The sequence below is a fragment of the Gossypium arboreum genome, chromosome 9, assembly GCF_025698485.1.
Source record: "Gossypium arboreum isolate Shixiya-1 chromosome 9, ASM2569848v2, whole genome shotgun sequence".
NCBI lineage: Eukaryota > Viridiplantae > Streptophyta > Magnoliopsida > Malvales > Malvaceae > Gossypium > Gossypium arboreum.
This window is the reverse complement of record NC_069078.1, coordinates 49129654-49138237: the sequence shown is the minus strand read 5'-3', so window position 1 is coordinate 49138237 and position 8584 is coordinate 49129654. Positions and strand designations below refer to the sequence as shown.

At 34.2% G+C, this 8584-nt stretch overlaps 1 long non-coding RNA gene across 1 annotated transcript; it reads right to left on the bottom strand.

The window, feature by feature from the left end:
• LOC128280708 (uncharacterized) lies at positions 1–6453 on the bottom strand. Its single transcript, XR_008270827.1, has 2 exons — positions 5467–6453; positions 1–2652 (listed from the first exon to the last, which is right to left on the bottom strand). It is a non-coding gene; the product is annotated as an uncharacterized LOC128280708 (long non-coding RNA).
• Between the last annotated feature and the right edge of the window lie 2131 nt (positions 6454–8584).

Genomic DNA, 8584 nt, shown 5'->3' with positions numbered 1-8584 from the left:
TTACCAAAAATATTTTTAAGTTAGTTTGATTTATAGTAACGATACATCATTCTCAGATCCTATTAAAGGATCGAGTTTGGTGTGTTACAGGAATTATATAGGTCTTACGAACATCTCCTCAAGCAACAACTTAGGAAATAATATTCTCATTGATATATGGCGCAGAAGAAGTAATCACTGATGAGATAAGCTTGCAATCCCATAGAACATCTCATTTTGATGAAAATTCCAAACAAGAAGCCATCAGACTCAATTTAGATCTTCTTGATGAAATCAAAGAGATAGTAGAAATCAGGAACGCTAATCAAGCTCAACAAGTTGCTCAATACTATAATGCTAGAGTAAAAAAAAAAAAAGCAATTTCATTTTAAAATATAGTGCCAAAGGTACAATAAATATAAAGAAATTAAGAATTTGCACTGGTGTCATTAGGATCAGCGATTTTCTCTTCTCCTTCCACTTCTTCGTTATTGTTTCCTTCACATCCAATAACAAGAGCAGAACTAGTCTTAGTAAGAGTATCAGCAAGATAAAATATACTAGAATTTTTCCACTCTTCAACAAACTCCTGTGAGATAAATATCAAAGTCTAGATGGGCACCTGTGAGATGACTCAGAGCATCCAAATTTACTTTGCGCGCATCAAAGGGTCCACCAATCACTTGGGCAAGCAACAGAATATTCAATTTCAAGTTTGGCAGATAATACTAAAAATTATGCCTTGTGTCTGCCTTATTTTTTTCCAAGGCTTCTTCTTTATGCTTCTCCAACTTAGCCATAGCAAGTTTACATTGCTCGCTAATGGCTTTAATGGTTTCTTCCAAAACAACATTTTCGACTCGCATGCTTCTGATCTTTTCATGTAATTTCTAATTGACTTTTTCAAAAAGAGTGAAGCGATTCTCTACCTTTTATTTTGCTCTATCAGTCTGTTATTTTCTTCTTCCAATTGTTTATGTAGCTCGCGAGCCCTCTCTAAAGCCCTTATGGTAGATTAGTAAACATTCGTGAATTCCATCTTTTTTACCTCCTATTTTATTCCTTCGGTGAGCCCCACACTAATCATTTCAGCCTCTATGAAAGCCACTTAAAGAGACAACACAAGTTCCTTCAATGACGCCTTCTTCACACATTTAGACGACGCAAAAGGAAAAACATACTCCTTGGCTTCTTGAGGCATCGACTCCTTTTATTTTTTATCCACTCCAGTAAGGCAGTAAGGAAACTTTTGCATACTTAGGTGGTCGCGCCATGAAAACAATGTCTGGGCTTCACCACCAGTAGACATGAACTTCAACGAACCCCTAGGATGACCATGTTCAACAATCACACCAAAGGCATCTTCAGTCGATGGCCTTAGAGGAGGTGGGGACACTAGTGTAGAAAGAATCATAGGAGGGACTGTAACGATGGTTGCCACAATCCCAGATGATGTAGCACGGTCCTTCCCATTCTTTCAACGAATATCCTTCAGCAAACTACCCTCTTCTTCGCTACTTAGTATAATGTTGGTAGCCCTAACAGTAGTCTTTTGTTTCTTTCAACTACTCCCACTTCCTTCCTTAGCAAAAGCTCTAGAAAGAGCACCTCACACATTCTACATAAAAGATCATACATTCATGAATTCGCCGATCTCTCTAGAAAAGCTTGTTGATTCCCCTAAAGATTCTTCAACGACGTGAATTATGCCTGCATCACCAATAAGCCTATTATCAACACTAACAATAATCATAGGTGTGTTCGCGCTACCTTCTAGATCCCCTGCAGATTTGGAGGACCACGAGCGAGGTTTCAATTTACAAAAAGTATAAAAATAATTCTTATGCTCCTTCACTTTTCCTAAAGAAATAAGCCCCAATTCATAAATAGCTCCATATGGCCACGCGAACTCCGCGGGCAAAACTGACACAGTGTCCACACCATTTTTGTCATCAACCGGCCTCCACCTATTAGGGCTTAGATCTATAAGGCAATGGTGAAACACATTTCTAGCAATTAGCACCTCCTTAAGCTCCAATACGCGACCTCGATGAAGCTTGGAAAATTAAGCCCAACCTACTTCGAATGTGATACCTCACTTTTGCAAGCACACACTGTTGCTAGGTATCGACCACTTAGTTGGAAAATTAAAACGAAATCCAAATTTATTCTTCACTCGTATGTATTTACCACAATTTAACTGAAGGTTGGAAGATAAGTTCGAAATGATCAACTTGCATCATTCACGAGTAAAATAAAATAAACCTAAAAATCCTTCTCAGTAACAAGCCTTGAGTTGGTACAGATGTTCAAAAACAGAAATCAATGATGCCTCTTCTCGACGACCACATTCAATGAAATAGGTGACTGCGACCCACTAGGAGAAACCAGATAACTTCCCCGGAGTTGTCCTATTCTCATCAAGAAGATGGTAGAAGAAAGGGTGGAGAGGAAGGTGAAAACCCTTCCCTAATACATGCAAAAGAAGCAGGAAACCTCCTTCAGTGTCAATTAATCGCCTCGAACTTTCAACAATTGAGAAGTCATAGGAAAAATTAGGTAGTTGAATTCCTCGAACGGCCAAACGACGACTCATTTCTTCATACTTGATGGTGCAAGCATACACTTTTGCCTCCACGGGAACGTTGCCTTCACGATATCGCTAGACTAAACCTAGAATGAATAGAATGAATATTTGAAAATTTTAATAAAGTTTACATCTGAATCAAGACTTCCCTTCTCAACAGCTTCTCTTCTTCAAGAATTTAAAATCCAAACAGTTCAATACTTAGAGGTAAAACCAAATCCTTTTAAAGAAATTCAAAACATGATGATTCGCATGTCCAGTAGCAAAGGCCCAATCAACTTTAGAAAATTGTACGTCTCTTTAACACATCGTAAAGCGTATACAACAATTTTAAACGAAAGGTGTGTGCAACAAGTTTCATTATTAAAAACCCCTTGCTTCGCATAGTTAAGTTATCAAAAGAGTCACTTTATAACTCTTCTTCGAATTAGGTGAGGGAAAAATTGTTATGGTGTTCACCATTATTGACCCGCTACTCAGTTACTTGACTAGGACCGACTCGATTCAATAATGATAGCCTGCATAATTCGCTGACATTAGCTCGCACGCGATAGGTTCGCATCATCATGCAAGTGAACTCACACTTAGGAAACACATATTAATCTTAGAATAAGATACGTTTTGGCATGCATAGGGGCCTACTTAGGACGTCACATCCAAGAATCATATCATATAAATAGAGAAATTAGCTTCCTTGAGGGACAGATACACAAAAACACTCAACAAAATCCCTTTCAATTAATTTTTTAGCTTAATTCAATCAATCCGCAATAATTCACGAGTTAACACTTTTTTTATCATTTTTGAACTGATATTCCAACTAATTCCCCATCCAAACAATCTGACCAATTGGGCAAATCCAATCCAATTCAAACAATATAAATTTCAAGTGTTATATTGTTTTGCTCCAAACATTGTTTTTCTTTTTTTTTAAATTCTAATAATTTTTTTTGACATAAGCATTATTCCAATACAGGAGGATATGGGTTCAAATGCACTGAAGTATAATTTAATGAGACCGTTGAGAAAAGACAGAATAGAAGAGTAATTTAATAGGTGGGGGCACTTGCTCTATGTAGCCAAAGATTTCAGTAGTTGAATTTAAGGGAGGGAAAAAGAAACATTAATTTGGCGGCACCTTTTCATTTCATTTAAACGGGGGGTGGCGGAAATGAAATGGGCCAAACAAGTTGGGAAGAATAATCCTTTAATGGGTGCTGTTGTGTGGGACCGTTGACCAAGTCCAAAGTTAGACCATGAATGGATTTCTTTTAAAGCTCTAATCAACGATAGCTATTTATTACTTAATTAAAAATGTTTTTAATTATCTTTATTTTATTTTATTTATTGTAATATTATATTATCTTATAAAAATTTTACATTTTATATAGAATAAAGTGAAATATATAAAATAAAAATATAAAATATAATTTTATATAATTTAAAATTTATATTTATAAACAATCTAATTATATTTTACAATTAATTTTAAATAATATATCAAACAAAATTTATAATTTAAATTCCGTGCTACTTAAATTCCGTACTTCAATTTTCAATGTTTAATTTTTGGAAACGTGTGTGAGTTGCATGTGTAAAGAAGATGAAGAGTAGAGTTTAAGGGAATGTAAGCATACCAGGCTTGCAGACAGGATATCGAGATTCATTCATCAAGTTGGAGCATTTCTCTACAAGGTTGTCGCATCTTTCACAGAAAATTGCAGGAAAATCATACACCACATTAAATCCAAATCTCCACTCTTCAAGCATATATTCATTCCTTTCAGTCTGGAGTTCATCAAAACTGCTCTGACTAACCTGAACTTGAATATTCGTACCACAAGAGTTGCTAAAGTCTCTATAAGTATCCCTTTCACTTAAATCATCCGCATAAAAAGAAAGTAACTCAGGGGAGCACGGAAATATAATAGGACGTTGGGGTACGTTGGAGCAATTGTAAAACAAAGTACGGTGTCGATTTGTTGGAGGATGGGTTAAGAAAGAGTCATTTATGGTGATATTGATGGGATTTGGAAGACAACTCTGTTCCCATAAATCGTTTCTAACAATACTCATTGTAAAAGTGGAGTGTTTTCAGTACATGAGTCGGTATTCGTTCCCACCAATATGTATGATAGGCTGGGGATCCTCACATTTGCTCAACACGAAGCCATCTTGGTGACAGAGTTGAGGCCTATCATCCTTGGAAAAAGGAAACATGAGGTTGTGTATGTCTCCACAGCTAAAAGCATCAAAGCATTGGGCAAAATTTTCATCATCTTGGCTATATGATAGTGGGATAAGGAAGAAGATGGTTAAGAAGAAGGTGAAGATGGAAATGGCAAGAGTTGAAAGGCACAATTGATAAGATGGAAATGGCAAGAGTTGAAAGGCACAATTGATAATGCATTCTTGAAGTTTTTGAAGAGACATGAATTGGTATACGATATATGTTTGTTGATTAAAGTAATAAAAGTAGACGACGTGTTATCTTTTTTTGTATATTAATACGTAAATGTAGGACTTTTCCATGGAAGAGAAAGGAAGGCATAGCGATGGCTGTTGTTGACTTTGACCTAGGCTATGGTGGATTGATAAACGCGATGCAGTAATTCTAAGACGAGAAATGTCATCCCTGGAGATTAGAAACCAGCTGTATAATGGAGGCTTCCTATTATATCATCATATTACGTCTTACAATCAAACTAAAGACAAGAGGAGTAGAGCTTTCAAATGGGTTTATGCGAGTCTCCACGAGAAGAAAAACATTACCTCAAGCAATACTAATAACCCATTGCAAGTGCCAAGATAGAAAATCATTATATCAAGCAGTTAATGAACTTTGCTATGCTTCTCTAAATAGTTGAATAGATAAATAGTTTAAGAAGAAGCAAACATACCAGAAACCACACAGGATTTAGAGCAAGGGTGGTCGGGGCAAAAGCATAAGAAATCAAGCGATGAACTATTAGATCCACATACTCCACCTGAATTCCTGCATGCCAAACATGAAATCATGTCCTTTTGATACATTACTTCAAACCCTTTATTCCAAGCACCCACTATATTGTCAGGTCATTCCAGAGTTCATCAAATTCGCTTTGATTAACCGGAACTATGATACTGGTGTCACAATCCGTGAGCTCCGAACGGTGAAGTCTGGACAATGATTCATCCAGGTAATAGGCATAGGTGTTGCCGCTGGATGTAGTAGTACCGCAATTAAATCTATGTTGGAAAGGTATATCATCTTCAAGAGGGCAGCCGTAGAATATAGTGAGATTTCGAATGGTTGCAGCAAAATCAAAGAGGTTGTGGTTTAATGAGATGTTATGGAATTGTTGAGGACAAGGATCTTCCCAGGTATCAACAGGTGCAATGGTCATCAGCACGAGTGATGTTCAATACATGAAATCTCTGGGTTTTAATGGTGATGACAGGGGACTGATTTTGTTGGCAAATGAGCTCGAACCCGTGATGACCGCAGTAACTAGGGCGCAGAGGAGGGCTCCAGAAAGGGTATCCGATGCCTTGTAAAGTACCACAATTGAATGTCTAATTGCATTCCAAGAACAGGCCGTGGTCATCGGAATAAGCTACGGGGAGAACAAGTAAGATGAAGAAGAAGAGATAGGTGTCCATTAATGGAAGATGATGAGAGTGAGAACAAGTGGAGAAATGAAGGATGAATTATTGGCAAGTAAAGAAGGATAAAGAAACCATATTGAAAGAGAGGAGCAAATTAGCAGCATTGGGTAATATGATAGAAACAGGGGCATGGGGTAGGGCTGCTTGTATTGACAAACAAAGGCAAAAGCATCTCGGAGGAGTGATAGATGATAGAGACGGCTGAGCAATTCCCATTTTCTTTTTGTCTAGAAATTTTTAAGGTGGGAGAGTCGGAACTGATACAATATATTAATAAAGCAAACATTTCTTCTAATAAAATTACAATCTTAATTTACGAAACCATTTTTTATTTTTGAAAAATATGAGTGGATTTTTAAAATAAAAATAAAGTTGTTACCAATCTTTTTGTTTGAGTGTGATTAGATTAACTTATAAAACACTTTGTTTTATTTAAAATATTGATTTTGGCCTATGAAATAATAGAAAATAGGTTCGGGAGTTGATTACATACAATGAAGGATTAACACCCTCGCCACGTCCAAAATTGATACCAATTAATTAATTAATGTCCTAACGTTAAAAATTTGAAAAAATGTTAAAATATGATCCCTTTAAAAATGCGCGAACAACTCGATTTGGATTTTAAGATTCTCTTTTTCCGAAAGAACAAAATATCACATCTAATATGTTAGGATACGACATTTTAAACCCTCGAAACCAAGATCATCTCATGGTTTACAAAACTCATTCCTCAAAAACAAAAAAGATATTCAATTATTTGGTCAAATAAAAAATCAACACCCAGTACGTTGGGGCACTATTTTCCGAATTTTCAAACACAAAATATTGTCGTGTTTTTTTAATTTAAGAAAGCACAGACGAAATTTTAAAATGTATACTTGGTTATTTGGTCAAGCAGAAAATCAAAACCCAGCTCGTTAGGGTACGATTTCTCGAATTTCCAAACACGAAATATTGCTTTATTTTGAGAAGTTTTCGAATAAGCAATTATAAAACTGGCTCAAAATATATTCGTTTAGTTTAATTAAGGATAAAGGCAATCGATATTGGACGAAAATTGGAATTCAAAACCTGATGTAATAATAAGAAACATACAAGCATAGTATCGAGCATGAAATAAAAATACCTAGCAATAATATTACATAAATGATAAAAAAATAAAAAAAAAACACAAAGGAACAAATTAGGGCACATATAATGACAACCCATCATATACTATACAAATACTAATATTAATAACCAAGGCTAATGAATTAAAAGCCAATTTAAAAGAAATTCCAAGCAAATTACACAAATACAATATAACAAATTTTAAAATAAAATAATATGAATAAAAGAAAATTTGAAAACATCACTATACAAACAGTACAAAAATTTTAAAACAAGTAATAGATATAAAAGTTTAAAATAGGTAAAAAGGTAAAAATAAATAATATATTAAATAGTAATATACAAATGAATTTTAAAATAAATATTATAAGGTAAGTAATATACAAAATAATACATACGTCAATCTACATAAATAATATACGTAAAATAAAAACTCAATATAAATAATTGATACATGAAAATACAAATGTATAAAAGTATTTGAAATAAACAAAAATATATGATAAAATAGAGTCTTTATAGGAAATAAATTATATATAAATAGATTTTTAAAGAAAACATATATGTGAGATAATATATCATCAATAATATATACATAGAATAAGAAAATAATTTTAAGCTAAATTATGTGTAAATATATAAAATGTATAAGAATATTTAAATTAAATATCACATAAATCTTTAAAGTATAGAAATATATAAAAAATCTAAAATAAGTAAACTTGAAAAATAATATAAAAATATACAAAAGTAAGTAACAAAAACACTAAAACAATGCGAGATCAAACGAAAAAATAAAAATGTTAAAACAAATTCTTTTAACGATAGATAATAAATATATTATAAAGAATAAAACACATAAACTATTATTTAAAAAAAACAGACTCAATTGAAATAAAAACCAAAATCAAAGGAATGATTTACAAACAAATAAAGTTATTAAACAAAATCAAGGATCAAAATAAAGTGCGTGAAAACACACGAGGATTAAAAATGCAAATGCCCCAAATCTCCAAAACGCAGTGTTCAAACGCGGACTAATTTGAAACAATGCTCAACTTTCGGACTAATAAGAATAAGAAAATTGAAATAGGGCACAATCATATGACTGCGCACAAGAAAGGGACTAATCGTGCAGACATCTCGTTTAAGCAAAACGTGCGGATCCTCATGGGTATCGAGTCGGGTTGAATCGGGTCGTCTTATACGGCACCGTTTTGGAGCCACTGAAACAACCCTAAATGGTGCCGTTTCAAA